Genomic DNA, 15,741 nt, shown 5'->3' on the forward strand with positions numbered 1-15,741 from the left:
CTGACAGTAAGCAGTCACCGTAGCCCATGGACGCCTGCGAATTCTATTGTTACCACGGATGTATTTTTATTTGCGGTTGGTTTTGTCGCTTGTGCTTATCAAATGTATGGAGTTTGTAGTTTACCGACCGCAAAAAGATCCAGATTTTTTTTTTATATACTACGTCGGTGGCAAACAAGCATCCGGCTCACCTGATGGTAAGCAGCCACCGTAGCCTTTGGACGCTTGCAAGTTCAGACTTTTGAAACCTATACATCATCATCATCATCATCATCATTATTATCATTAGACCCTCAGGAAAACCTCGACAGGGGACACCTCCGGCCCCCCTGCTCATTTAGTATTTAGGGTTTCTAGCACACTTATTTACGGTTGATTTTGTCTCTTTTGGTTATCAAATGTAGTTTGTAGTTTGCAGACTGCAAAAAGGCCCAGATTTTTTTTTTTTTTATATACTACGTCGGTGGCAAACAAGCATCCGGCTCACCTGATGGTAAGCAGCCACCGTAGCCTTTGGACGCTTGCAAGTTCAGACTTTTGAAACCTATACATCATCATCATCATCATCATTATTATCATTAGACCCTCAGGAAAACCTCGACAGGGGACACCTCCGGCCCCCCTGCTCATGAAGTATTTAGGGTTTCTAGCACACTTATTTACGGTTGATTTTGTCTCTTTTGGTTATCAAATGTAGTTTGTAGTTTGCAGACTGCAAAAAGGCCCAGATTTTTTTTTTTTTTAATAATACGTCGGTGGCAAACAAGCATCCGGCTCACATGATGGTAAGCAGTCAACGTAGCCTATGGATGCCTGCAACTTTAGAGTTGTTACATGCGCGTTGCCGACTGCAAAAAGGTTCAATAAGTTTTTTTCTTTTTTTATATACCACGTCGGTGGCAAACAAGCACACGGCCCGTCTGGTAGTGAGCAGTCACCGTAGCCTATGGACGCCTGCAATTTCGAGATGTTACATGCGCGTTGCCGATCGTTGAGATGTAGACCGTGACGTTCGAAAACAAAAAGTCGTATGTGACTGTAAACTTCCATTCACCGTAGAATTTGACAGATAGAGAGAGTTTGATGTATTTGTATGAAATTATAAGCAAATATCAGCCGTCATGAATTAAGTATTGTAACCTTAGTCAGATAATGAAGCTTATTTGAAAGATTATTAACTCTAAGTACTAGAAATAAAGTAGATTTTACTAATGCTGTAATTCTGTAATGCGACATGGTCATGAAACTCGTGCGATGTTGGGGGTATACTCTTCAATCTTTTCAATCGGAATGGTCAGAGGTCAGAGTTCAGAGGTCAGAAAGTCCGTGAGGGACAGAACATACGCAAAGTGACAAAATTGAAAACACGTTTTAATATACCTGACAACATATCAAGCATAACCTACGTAACTTGGTCGGGTTATTTGTTACCTAACATAAACCATACTAAATTCACTGTGGGGAATTAAAAAAAAATGTGAGAATGTGACAAGGACAAACAATAATAACGCTTTCTCTGCTACTCCTACTGAAAGATTACATAAGACTATCTCGTTTGGTCATTTCCCCCTCCCCCTCCCCCTCCCCCCACCAGTTCCAATTATAATATCATAAATGAGATCACAATACCTGCAACCTGTAACTGACGCATACGCTTTCTAAAATTAATTAAAAAATCAGAAAATAACAATGGAGTACGTCATTGAACTCGTTGCGAGGCTGTGGTTTAGTAACAAGGGGTTAGGGTACAATTATAAATGTGGAGATAACGAAGAAACAAATATTGCATTCATCTCATCAATCGAGGCGCTGGCACCTGACGTGGACATTTACAAGTGGGAGGCGGCCCGGATCGATCTCAAGAAGCTGATCAAAGAACTTCTGGAGGAGAGGAGCATCCTTCAGTTACACTCGGGATACCATGCGGAGGGGCTTTTGCTGGAGGTGCTAAGAAAACACAACATTAGATCATTCCTCTCCGTGCCTCTTAAACAGAAAACTTTAATCTGGAAAGACGCGGGGGTGTGGTTCGTAGAGGTGACCAACCCGAAAATCATCAAGAGAACTTATGTGTTTTTTGACTTCGAATAAGTGTACGTCTGTGTATGTCTGAAATAAAAAAATGTTTAAAAGTGAATGACTATTTATTTATTTAGATATTTTATAATGTTCCCAATGCGAGTACAAAAAAGAAATGCAAAAGCTGGTTTTTCAAAATTCGTTGTTAAGGGGCTCCTTGGCGCTAATGACATTCGATCTGAATCCCTTAGTTTTCTAATGTTTTTGAAGTGAGAACTTCTTTAGCGGCGCTGGGCACTTTCTGAGGGGGGAAAAAATTATAAACTCGAGACAGCGATCACGTGATCGTAACGTTTAGATGGCCACTCAATTAGATGTTAATTAAATCAATAAAGAAAAACTCAATGACATTACATGAAAAAGGTTCTAATCTTGTACGGGTTGAAATACGAGGATCTCACAGTTACATTCAAACTTTATATCACTCAAATATAATTCAATAAAGCTACATCTTGATGAAATCGCTAATAAATGTGAACTCTAGTAATGGTGAATAAAACTCAAAATATCATGATCAAATATATTTAGATGCGAGATCTGCAAGGTAACTTTACAATTTCTATTCGAATTTTAAAGAATTAACTGTACAAATTTGAATTTCTAATTTTAAACAAGCTCACTGACCAGCAATTTCGGACTAAAGTTTTTCAATAGAAAGGAGGATGGGTCAATTATACATAGTGCTGCAGACATTTTGGACTAGTCATTGAGTTTTCACTTCTGTCGGCACTCCCGGAGTGCAATCCGTTGTTTTTTTGTAGCTATAATAGCAACGACTTTTAGCAATATAGTATGCCATATTTACTTCAAAGTTCATTGTCTTCGAGATATTCGACATCAAGTTGAACAATTTTAGGCCAATAACCTGGTTTTCTGGCCATAGCTTTTGTGTTAATTATTGTAAAATTGACATTTCTGACCAGTTTTTAGAGACGTCAAAGACGAACCCAAATATGCAGATTTCGTTCATGTAAGATCCTTCACAGCAATCCAGTTACGAAAAAAGTGTTATTTTTAGACAATGTTTAAAAAAATCATAAAAAAAATAGTATTCATTAGTTTCAAAATCCGGTAGACAAGAATGGAGATTAAAGATTGAAGAACAGATAGCCATTTGTCTTATAATTCTATCTGTAGTGTAAATGTAGAAGTAAAGGCTTAAAACTTGTCAAATATCGGTGAGGTTGTGTACTGGTAAAAGCTGATTACTGTGGATAATAGTATGTAGAGCAATGTCTCAGAGTTACTAAGCGTGTGTCATCATCGTCGTTAAAAATATATCAAGTCTCGATTTCAAACAAAAACAAGACCTAACCTAATCAAAGCAAGTGCTATACCATCTACATATTATGCATAGTAGGTTCTGCCATCTTGTGGGTCCCATTGGAAGCATAAACGTCACATTTACGTCTCACGCCAAAAATCAGATGGCTCCTATGCTGTATAGTTCATGCATGCTCCCTATTGTCAGTTCAGTACGGTGGCGCTTAAGCAATGTCAATGTGAAAACAAATCCGTTTAAAATTACAAGGAGGGATTTCATATCATCGCTAAGTAGGCGAAAGTGTGTCTGTCTGTCTGTCTGTCTGTCTGTTACCTCTTCACGCTTAAGCCGCTGAACCGATTTAGTTGAAATTTGGTATAGAGATAGTTCGAGTCCTGGAGAAAATCAGGGAAATCATTCCTGAAGAGAGTGCAAAGGCGGGTGGAATTGAAAGGGTTAATGGCATTGCCTAATAATTGAAGTAAGCAATGAGCATATTGAATGATTGCTATTAGCATTATCTAGGCGCTATACCTACTTTAGCTGCTGTCACTAATTCCACGCAGACGAAGTCGCGGACAAAAGCTAGTATTTCAATATTTTCGCTAGGATTTTTTTTATTGTTTAGTACAAAAATCAACTTTACTTAAATGTAATAAGGTTGACATCTATGTTGCGGGGTAGCAGAACTTCTGTGATTGTAGATCAACTATGCAACGCTGATGGGCTACTCGTATCTTCAAAAATAAAAATCGTAGATGCAATTTCGACATAATTTCCTTTACTGTAAAGTTCAAATTATTGTAATGGGCTAGGGCTCATAGGATAATCTCTTTCGAAATAAGAAAATATGGTCAATCATCCTTTAGATAGCGTTGCGTTTGTAGTAGTGTGCATGTTGACGACATAGGTTTCCAGACCGCAGAGAAGCATTATATATTTGTTAATGCCTGGAAGATTGAGGCCTGTCTGCCCATGCTGATGCTCTGAGCTTATTGAATTGCCTTTCTTGGAACTCTTCAACGTACTTTCGGTCATTGGTTCATTTGTCTTAGAGTTTGGTAAAATGACATTCGGTGTATATGTTCAGTGGGCATGCTAAGGGTTATATTTGCAAAAACCCAGGCGTTGACTTTGGTTAATGCTTGAGAGCTTCATGTGCATTTGGCCTGTTTAGTGTCCATTTTACAGACGCACTGCTTGCCACCATTTGAATATTGTCTTTAGAGCTCTTTGCATTAGGTTGGATATCGTGTGGAAGAAGAAGTTTTGGGTAGAAACGATGTTAGACTAATAATGGACTGACGGATATAGGCTGTCAGTAGTCCTTTTTCCCTGCTTTTGCTATGAAGTTTACCTTGACCCGAGTCCAATTATCTGGTACGATTCACCACGTGAAACTTGCTCTGAATATTATGGCCAGATGCAGATTGCTGTAAAAGCGCCGCTGATTTAAATCAAAAAGTTTGGTCTAAAGATGTTTGTTGCTATATTCCAGTCGATATTGCGTGCCACTGTGGATTCGAGGATTCCTATGGGCGCAAAGCTGTGTTTATTACTGGTTGAGTATGAACCGGGGAAGTGGGTGTCTCTGAGCAAGTTCCTCTTCCGTGTTCATAAATGTGCCATCTAGTGTTTAAGGAGACCGAGATAGTTGGTTGGTGTCTTGGAGAGTATTATGTAAGTTCATGCTCCTTTATGAGTTTGGGCAATATCAGGAGGCACCCCGTACGATTGCCCTGTCTAGACGGAACCACAGTAAAAAAAGTAACAGTGAACCGACGCCCTTGATGATTTCGTTAATGCAGACACCTCATAAGAACACAGTAGGGTTGTGACAGATTTTAACACAACTGCCCATAAGACAAAGAACATTTCAAATAAGACCCGCTAGCCCTGTAAGTGGTACCGAGCTACTAACAATGGCAATGTATGCAACTCGGGTGCGCGCGGCAACAGAACAAGTCACAACAGAACAGGTCACAACAGAACAGATCATAACAGATCAGGTTAGAACAGAACAGATCACAACAGAACAGCTCTCAACAGAACAGGTTAGAACAGAAAAAGATAGAACAGAACAGAACAAGGTAGAACAGAACATAAAAGAACAGAACAAGATAGAACAGAACAGATCACAACAGAACAGGTTTTGGAATTGATCTGTTTTAATTGTTAACAGAATGGGTATGGTACTACGGGTATCATAGAGCATTGACTGAATATAATAAACAAATATGGGAGGCAAAAATAAGATAATGGAGAAGGTTCCGTCTAGACAGGGCAATCGTACGGGGTGCCTCCTGATATTGCCCAAACTCATAAAGGAGCATGAACTTACATAATACTCTCCAAGACACCAACCAACTATCTCGGTCTCCTTAAACACTAGATGGCACATTTATGAACACGGAAGAGGAACTTGCTCAGAGACACCCACTTCCCCGGTTCATACTCAACCAGTAATAAACACAGCTTTGCGCCCATAGGAATCCTCGAATCCACAGTGGCACGCAATATCGACTGGAATATAGCAACAAACATCTTTAGACCAAACTTTTTGATTTAAATCAGCGGCGCTTTTACAGCAATCTGCATCTGGCCATAATATTCAGAGCAAGTTTCACGTGGTGAATCGTACCAGATAATTGGACTCGGGTCAAGGTAAACTTCATAGCAAAAGCAGGGAAAAAGGACTACTGACAGCCTATATCCGTCAGTCCATTATTAGTCTAACATCGTTTCTACCCAAAACTTCTTCTTCCACACGATATCCAACCTAATGCAAAGAGCTCTAAAGACAATATTCAAATGGTGGCAAGCAGTGCGTCTGTAAAATGGACACTAAACAGGCCAAATGCACATGAAGCTCTCAAGCATTAACCAAAGTCAACGCCTGGGTTTTTGCAAATATAACCCTTAGCATGCCCACTGAACATATACACCGAATGTCATTTTACCAAACTCTAAGACAAATGAACCAATGACCGAAAGTACGTTGAAGAGTTCCAAGAAAGGCAATTCAATAAGCTCAGAGCATCAGCATGGGCAGACAGGCCTCAATCTTCCAGGCATTAACAAATATATAATGCTTCTCTGCGGTCTGGAAACCTATGTCGTCAACATGCACACTACTACAAACGCAACGCTATCTAAAGGATGATTGACCATATTTTCTTATTTCGAAAGAGATTATCCTATGAGCCCTAGCCCATTACAATAATTTGAACTTTACAGTAAAGGAAATTATGTCGAAATTGCATCTACGATTTTTATTTTTGAAGATACGAGTAGCCCATCAGCGTTGCATAGTTGATCTACAATCACAGAAGTTCTGCTACCCCGCAACATAGATGTCAACCTTATTACATTTAAGTAAAGTTGATTTTTGTACTAAACAATAAAAAAAATCCTAGCGAAAATATTGAAATACTAGCTTTTGTCCGCGACTTCGTCTGCGTGGAATTAGTGACAGCAGCTAAAGTAGGTATAGCGCCTAGATAATGCTAATAGCAATCATTCAATATGCTCATTGCTTACTTCAATTATTAGGCAATGCCATTAACCCTTTCAATTCCACCCGCCTTTGCACTCTCTTCAGGAATGATTTCCCTGATTTTCTCCAGGACTCGAACTATCTCTATACCAAATTTCAACTAAATCGGTTCAGCGGCTTAAGCGTGAAGAGGTAACAGACAGACAGACAGACAGACAGACACACTTTCGCCTACTTAGCGATGATATGAAATCCCTCCTTGTAATTTTAAACGGATTTGTTTTCACATTGACATTGCTTAAGCGCCACCGTACTGAACTGACAATAGGGAGCATGCATGAACTATACAGCATAGGAGCCATCTGATTTTTGGCGTGAGACGTAAATGTGACGTTTATGCTTCCAATGGGACCCACAAGATGGCAGAACCTACTATGCATAATATGTAGATGGTATAGCACTTGCTTTGATTAGGTTAGGTCTTGTTTTTGTTTGAAATCGAGACTTGATATATTTTTAACGACGATGATGACACACGCTTAGTAACTCTGAGACATTGCTCTACATACTATTATCCACAGTAATCAGCTTTTACCAGTACACAACCTCACCGATATTTGACAAGTTTTAAGCCTTTACTTCTACATTTACACTACAGATAGAATTATAAGACAAATGGCTATCTGTTCTTCAATCTTTAATCTCCATTCTTGTCTACCGGATTTTGAAACTAATGAATACTATTTTTTTTTATGATTTTTTTAAACATTGTCTAAAAATAACACTTTTTTCGTAACTGGATTGCTGTGAAGGATCTTACATGAACGAAATCTGCATATTTGGGTTCGTCTTTGACGTCTCTAAAAACTGGTCAGAAATGTCAATTTTACAATAATTAACACAAAAGCTATGGCCAGAAAACCAGGTTATTGGCCTAAAATTGTTCAACTTGATGTCGAATATCTCGAAGACAATGAACTTTGAAGTAAATATGGCATACTATATTGCTAAAAGTCGTTGCTATTATAGCTACAAAAAAACAACGGATTGCACTCCGGGAGTGCCGACAGAAGTGAAAACTCAATGACTAGTCCAAAATGTCTGCAGCACTATGTATAATTGACCCATCCTCCTTTCTATTGAAAAACTTTAGTCCGAAATTGCTGGTCAGTGAGCTTGTTTAAAATTAGAAATTCAAATTTGTACAGTTAATTCTTTAAAATTCGAATAGAAATTGTAAAGTTACCTTGCAGATCTCGCATCTAAATATATTTGATCATGATATTTTGAGTTTTATTCACCATTACTAGAGTTCACATTTATTAGCGATTTCATCAAGATGTAGCTTTATTGAATTATATTTGAGTGATATAAAGTTTGAATGTAACTGTGAGATCCTCGTATTTCAACCCGTACAAGATTAGAACCTTTTTCATGTAATGTCATTGAGTTTTTCTTTATTGATTTAATTAACATCTAATTGAGTGGCCATCTAAACGTTACGATCACGTGATCGCTGTCTCGAGTTTATAATTTTTTCCCCCCTCAGAAAGTGCCCAGCGCCGCTAAAGAAGTTCTCACTTCAAAAACATTAGAAAACTAAGGGATTCAGATCGAATGTCATTAGCGCCAAGGAGCCCCTTAACAACGAATTTTGAAAAACCAGCTTTTGCATTTCTTTTTTGTACTCGCATTGGGAACATTATAAAATATCTAAATAAATAAATAGTCATTCACTTTTAAACATTTTTTTATTTCAGACATACACAGACGTACACTTATTCGAAGTCAAAAAACACATAAGTTCTCTTGATGATTTTCGGGTTGGTCACCTCTACGAACCACACCCCCGCGTCTTTCCAGATTAAAGTTTTCTGTTTAAGAGGCACGGAGAGGAATGATCTAATGTTGTGTTTTCTTAGCACCTCCAGCAAAAGCCCCTCCGCATGGTATCCCGAGTGTAACTGAAGGATGCTCCTCTCCTCCAGAAGTTCTTTGATCAGCTTCTTGAGATCGATCCGGGCCGCCTCCCACTTGTAAATGTCCACGTCAGGTGCCAGCGCCTCGATTGATGAGATGAATGCAATATTTGTTTCTTCGTTATCTCCACATTTATAATTGTACCCTAACCCCTTGTTACTAAACCACAGCCTCGCAACGAGTTCAATGACGTACTCCATTGTTATTTTCTGATTTTTTAATTAATTTTAGAAAGCGTATGCGTCAGTTACAGGTTGCAGGTATTGTGATCTCATTTATGATATTATAATTGGAACTGGTGGGGGGAGGGGGAGGGGGAGGGGGAAATGACCAAACGAGATAGTCTTATGTAATCTTTCAGTAGGAGTAGCAGAGAAAGCGTTATTATTGTTTGTCCTTGTCACATTCTCACATTTTTTTTTAATTCCCCACAGTGAATTTAGTATGGTTTATGTTAGGTAACAAATAACCCGACCAAGTTACGTAGGTTATGCTTGATATGTTGTCAGGTATATTAAAACGTGTTTTCAATTTCGTCACTTTGCGTATGTTCTGTCCCTCACGGACTTTCTGACCTCTGAACTCTGACCTCTGACCATTCCGATTGAAAAGATTGAAGAGTATACCCCCAACATCGCACGAGTTTCATGACCATGTCGCATTACAGAATTACAGCATTAGTAAAATCTACTTTATTTCTAGTACTTAGAGTTAATAATCTTTCAAATAAGCTTCATTATCTGACTAAGGTTACAATACTTAATTCATGACGGCTGATATTTGCTTATAATTTCATACAAATACATCAAACTCTCTCTATCTGTCAAATTCTACGGTGAATGGAAGTTTACAGTCACATACGACTTTTTGTTTTCGAACGTCACGGTCTACATCTCAACGATCGGCAACGCGCATGTAACATCTCGAAATTGCAGGCGTCCATAGGCTACGGTGACTGCTCACTACCAGACGGGCCGTGTGCTTGTTTGCCACCGACGTGGTATATAAAAAAAGAAAAAAACTAATTGAACCTTTTTGCAGTCGGCAACGCGCATGTAACAACTCTAAAGTTGCAGGCATCCATAGGCTACGTTGACTGCTTACCATCATGTGAGCCGGATGCTTGTTTGCCACCGACGTATTATTAAAAAAAAAAAAATCTGGGCCTTTTTGCAGTCTGCAAACTACAAACTACATTTGATAACCAAAAGAGACAAAATCAACCGTAAATAAGTGTGCTAGAAACCCTAAATACTTCATGAGCAGGGGGGCCGGAGGTGTCCCCTGTCGAGGTTTTCCTGAGGGTCTAATGATAATAATGATGATGATGATGATGATGTATAGGTTTCAAAAGTCTGAACTTGCAAGCGTCCAAAGGCTACGGTGGCTGCTTACCATCAGGTGAGCCGGATGCTTGTTTGCCACCGACGTAGTATATAAAAAAAAAAATCTGGATCTTTTTGCGGTCGGTAAACTACAAACTCCATACATTTGATAAGCACAAGCGACAAAACCAACCGCAAATAAAAATGCATCCGTGGTAACAATAGAATTCGCAGGCGTCCATGGGCTACGGTGACTGCTTACTGTCAGGCGAGGTCGTCTGCTTGTTTGCCACTGACGTGGTATTAAAAAAAACGCCGATATAAGCCTCATATTTTAAAACAAAGTTATTGAATCTTTGGGCAGTCGGCAGCGCGCTTGTATCCACCCTGGAGTTGCAGGCGTCCAAAGGCTACGGTAACAACTTACCATCAGACGGACTGTATGCTTATTTGCCACCAATGTGGTATAATAAAAGAAAAACCCCTTTACGGTTGGTAAACTACAAACTCCATACATTTGATAAGCACAAGCGACAAAACCAACCGCAAATAAAAGTGCATCCGTGTAAACTATTGAATTCGCAGGCGTCCATGGGCTACGGTGACTGCTTACTGTCAGGTGGGGTCGTCTGCTTGTTTGCCACTGACGTGGTATTAAAAAAAACGCCGATATAAGCCTCATATTTTAAAACAAAGTTATTGAATCTTTGGGCAGTCGGCAGCGCGCTTGTATCCACCCTGGAGTTGCAGGCGTCCAAAGGCTACGGTAACAACTTACCATCAGACGGACTGTATGCTTATTTGCCACCAATGTGGTATAATAAAAGAAAAACCCCTTTACGGTTGGTAAACTACAAACTCCATACATTTGATAAGCACAAGCGACAAAACCAACCGCAAATAAAAGTGCATCCGTGTAAACTATTGAATTCGCAGGCGTCCATGGGCTACGGTGACTGCTTACTGTCAGGTGGGGTCGTCTGCTTGTTTGCCACTGACGTGGTATTAAAAAAAACGCCGATATATGTCTCATATTTTAAAACAAACATGATGGGCCTTTTTGCAATTTCATAGCGGATGTTTTTGGAACTAACTAGCGGTGTCCACTGACGAGGCGCCACTAGCGACATCTATATTGTTAAGCGAATCGATAGTCTGTCAAGCCGGATATGTCAGAAGCAATGTAAAGCAAACTAAAGTATGGTAACCCTAGGAAACGAACAAAAGGCAGGAATGTACATCGAACAGCGATGAAATGTAAACAAAACAGTTCCACAGATAAGATATAAATGACACACGATTTTCGAACTATTCAAACGTAGTGTTGGTAGCCCACGATTTTTCAAATTGCCGCCTTTTTCTACTGACTAGATTTGCTTGACCAAGATTAATTAACTTACCATGAACCCCCTCTGACTCTGCGGACTTTTTTAGAAATACTCAGACGGCTGCTCATCTATACATATCATAGCGGATGGTTTTAGAACTAACGTTGCGCATACATACAGTCGCCCTCTGGCGGGGAAAGTTTAGAACTAACGTTGCGCATACATACTGTCGCCCTCAGGCGGGGCTAGCGGGGATTTTTGGAACTAACGTTGCGCATACATACTGTCGCCCTCTGGCGGGCCTGGCGGGGATTTTTGGAACTAACTAGCGGTGTCCACCGACGAAGGCGCCACTAGGGATATCTATTCATTTAAGCGATTCAACAACTCACATACAAAGTGGAGACATCTATTCATTTCATAGCGGATGGTTTTGAAACTAACGTTGCGCATACATACTGTCGCCCTCCGGCGGGGCTGGCGGATATTTTTGGAACTAACGTTGCGCATACACAGTGGCGCCTCTAGCGGGGAGTAGAGTGAACTAACGTTGCGCATACATACTGTCGCCCTCCAGCGGGGCTGGCGGAAATTTTAGGAACTAACGTTGCGCATACATACTGTCGCCCCCAGGCAGGGCTGGTGGGGATTTTAGGAACTAACGTTGCGCATACATACTGTCGCCCCCAGGCGGGGCTGGTGGGGATTTTTAGAACTAACGTTGCGCATACATACTGTCGCCCCCAGGCAGGGCTGACGGATAATTTTGGAACTAACGTTACGCATACATACTGTCGCCCTCAGGCAGGGCTGGCGGGGATTTTTGGAACTAACGTTGTGCATACATACTGTCGCCCCCAGGCAGGGCTGGTGGAGATTTTTAGAACTAACGTTGCGCATACATACTGTCGCCCTCTGGCGGGAGAATTTTAGAACTAACGTTGCGCATACATACTGTCGCCCTCAGGCAGGGCTGGTGGGGATTTTTGGAACTAACGTTGCGCATACATACTGTCGCCCCCAGGCAGGGCTGGTGAGGATTTTTGGAACTAACGTTGCGCATACATACTGTCGCCCTCTGGCGGGGGATTTTTAGAACTAACCTTGCGCATACATACTGTCGCCCTCCAGCGGGGCTGGCGGAAATTTTAGGAACTAACGTTGCGCATACACAGTGGCGCCTCTAGCGGGGCTGGTGGGGATTTTTAGAACTAACGTTGCGCATACATACTGTCGCCCCCAGGCAGGGCTGACGGATAATTTTGGAACTAACGTTACGCATACATACTGTCGCCCTCAGGCAGGGCTGGCGGGGATTTTTGGAACTAACGTTGTGCATACATACTGTCGCCCCCAGGCAGGGCTGGTGGAGATTTTTAGAACTAACGTTGCGCATACATACTGTCGCCCCCAGGCAGGGCTGGTGGGGATTTTTGGAACTAACGTTGCGCATACATACTGTCGCCCCCACGCAGGGCTGGTGGGGATTTTTAGAACTAACGTTGCGCATACATACTGTCGCCCCCAGGCAGGGCTGGCGGGGATTTTTGGAACTAACCTTGCGCATACATACTGTCGCCCCCAGGCAGGGCTGGCGGGGATTTTTGGAACTAACCTTGCGCATACATACTGTCGCCCCCAGGCAGGGCTGGTGGGGATTTTTGGAACTAACGTTACGCATACACAGTGGCGCCTCTAGCGGGGAGTAGAGTGAACTAACCAGCGGCGCATACATACCGTCGCCCTCCGGCGGGGCTGGCGGATATTTTCGGAACTAACGTTGCGCATAGACAGTGGCGCCTCTAGCGGGGAGTAGGGTGAACTAACCAGTGGCGCCATCTAGCGGAGACCTTTGGAACTAACGCTGCGCATACACAGTGGCGCCATCTAGCGGGGAGTAGGGTGAACTAAATTGTCACTACCTTGCGCATACATACTGTCGCCCTCTGGCGGAAAAGTTCTGGTCTCGGAGCGGCATAAACACACTACTATTATTAAATCTAAAATCGGAGCCATGGTTCCTAAGAACAGATTTCGCTATCTCTTATAGTTTCTGACTTCTCCATACTGACCCATTTAGATTGATCACCCTGTATATATATCGGAGCATGACTTCAGAAGGACGTATTGCAGCGTTACAGTTCATTGTTTTAGACGCCTGTATAAAATCGATTAGCAATGTTGAGCTACGTATTATTTGGTTGTAACCTAATAAAGTTGCGTAGAGAGTAACGCCGTCTATTGGCGCATTGTTGAAATAAAGTTGCGTAGAGAGTAACGCCATCTATTGGCGTGTTGTTGAACTAAGATGACAGGTAGAAGGCTTTGGAACGTGAGAGGTTTTTCTCGAGTGAGCGTAGGCACGAGTGGCATTTTTGTCGGTATGTTGGTAGACTGGTCGAGCAGGTTTGCCAACTTGACTTGAAGCGGGAGCAGGGTGGCTCCGCCGCTGGTAGTTCTTCTTGATCGGACCGCGCTAGAGATGGCACGTACTCGTTAGCCAACCTCGTGCCTAACTCGCTACGTTCCTGAAGGCTTATACCTGAAGGATTATTCTGAAAGCTTATAGAATCCAACGTTCTGTAATCATTTAGCTAAGTGTTTTATTCCAAGTGTTATTTTGACTTCTTACGTGTGATTAGAAGCTTACCTTTGTAAAATAAAGAGAAGTGTTGTTTTGAAACATGTGTCCCGCCGAGTTTGTTGCCGGTCCCAAATAGGGCTAAATCTTCTCGGGTCATAGGTGTACGGTTGGAGCCGGCCTAGCTTGATTTGAATAAAAACTTGAACGATTTTATGTGATCCTTTTATTTGAGTGCATCCCAATAGCGACTAGATATTTTGATCATTTAGTACTGAAGTATAGGCACTAGTATGGTTAACGAGTCCGAATGTTTATTTCATTCGCTGGTAGCAATGGTAGGTACTGGTTTAGCTGTGAAGTAATACATCGAGATACTACTCCACGCGCCCACCTCCCTTAAGACCGTCGGTATTCGACATATATTTTCGTGCAATGGCGTCCAATGGCGCGAAATAAAGCAAAAAGCTGTGTTCATCCTTGCAGAAAAGTCGGTTGAAATCACTCAATCATGTTTATGGCATACACTTTATATGAAAAATATGGTACTTACTATTATATAATATTTAATGTAATATTTACGAACGCTACACATAGTGGTCGTTCCAACCGCTTAGCGAGTCAAGGGTTCAGAAAAACGATTGCAACGTGTTGCAATAAAATTTAAAAAACTTCGCTTCCTAATTTTGAACAAGAACGGGTAAAGTCAAGCCCGCGATTCATTTTGGAAAAACTAACTCCAAGGTTTCTACAAACGTAGCAACCAACATGGTATATATGCCATTTTAGATCATTGCCGGCTAAGTACGTGCAACGAATTCACTCGGCTGTGTTGCAACCGGTGAAGTCTGGAGAGGCCATTACGGAAAAACCAGCGAGTTCGCTTCGCCAATAGGAATGTGCACAACTCGATTCGGATGAACGGACCTCCGTTTGAACGGCAAGATTTTTAAGAACGGACGTAGCGATGTGAAAAACTAGGTTATTGGTGTATTCCGGATTCCAGCGCTATTATATTATATATAATATTGATATTATAATATTATAGTTTATTAGCTTTAAAAAACGCACCAATACTTTGCACCAGTGCTTTTCAATCGCTAGCTGGCTTCTAGTTGTACCTAATAGTAGGTACTTACCTATGCGAAACTGATCTTAAGAGCCTTGCACACGTATCTGTGACCGCGAAACTGGATGCGATTCGCATTTTAACGGCAAGAGCGAAGAAACCTATGTATGTACCTATTACAAGAGCCAGGTCTGGCAGCTATTTGTGAATGTCAATATGGCAGGTCCTGTATATATAATTAGATAACATTTTAAAAAATTGCACATTGGTGTCGAAAAAAATATATAGATGGTCAAGCAAATCTTGTCAGTAGAAAAAGGCGAGAAATTCAAATTTTCTATGGGATGATATCCTTTCACGCCTACATTTTTCAAAGGGTCTAGCCGTGTTTGTATGGGGCATCGGCCCCAGAAGCCAAATTGATTGCCGTTTTGCCAATTTATTAGGCCAGATGTAAGATGCTATTTCACCAAAAAAATAACCCTAAAATGCTGCAGGTTTTTGAGAAAATAAAAAAAAAAGAAATTTGGTTTTCATTTTTTTTTATCTAAACTACCGAACCGATTTTTTTGTAACTTATACACATTATGTAAGTAATCTAGATGAATTATTAAAAAAA

This window comes from Cydia fagiglandana, chromosome 8 (genome assembly GCF_963556715.1).
Source record: "Cydia fagiglandana chromosome 8, ilCydFagi1.1, whole genome shotgun sequence".
Lineage (NCBI taxonomy): Eukaryota > Metazoa > Arthropoda > Insecta > Lepidoptera > Tortricidae > Cydia > Cydia fagiglandana.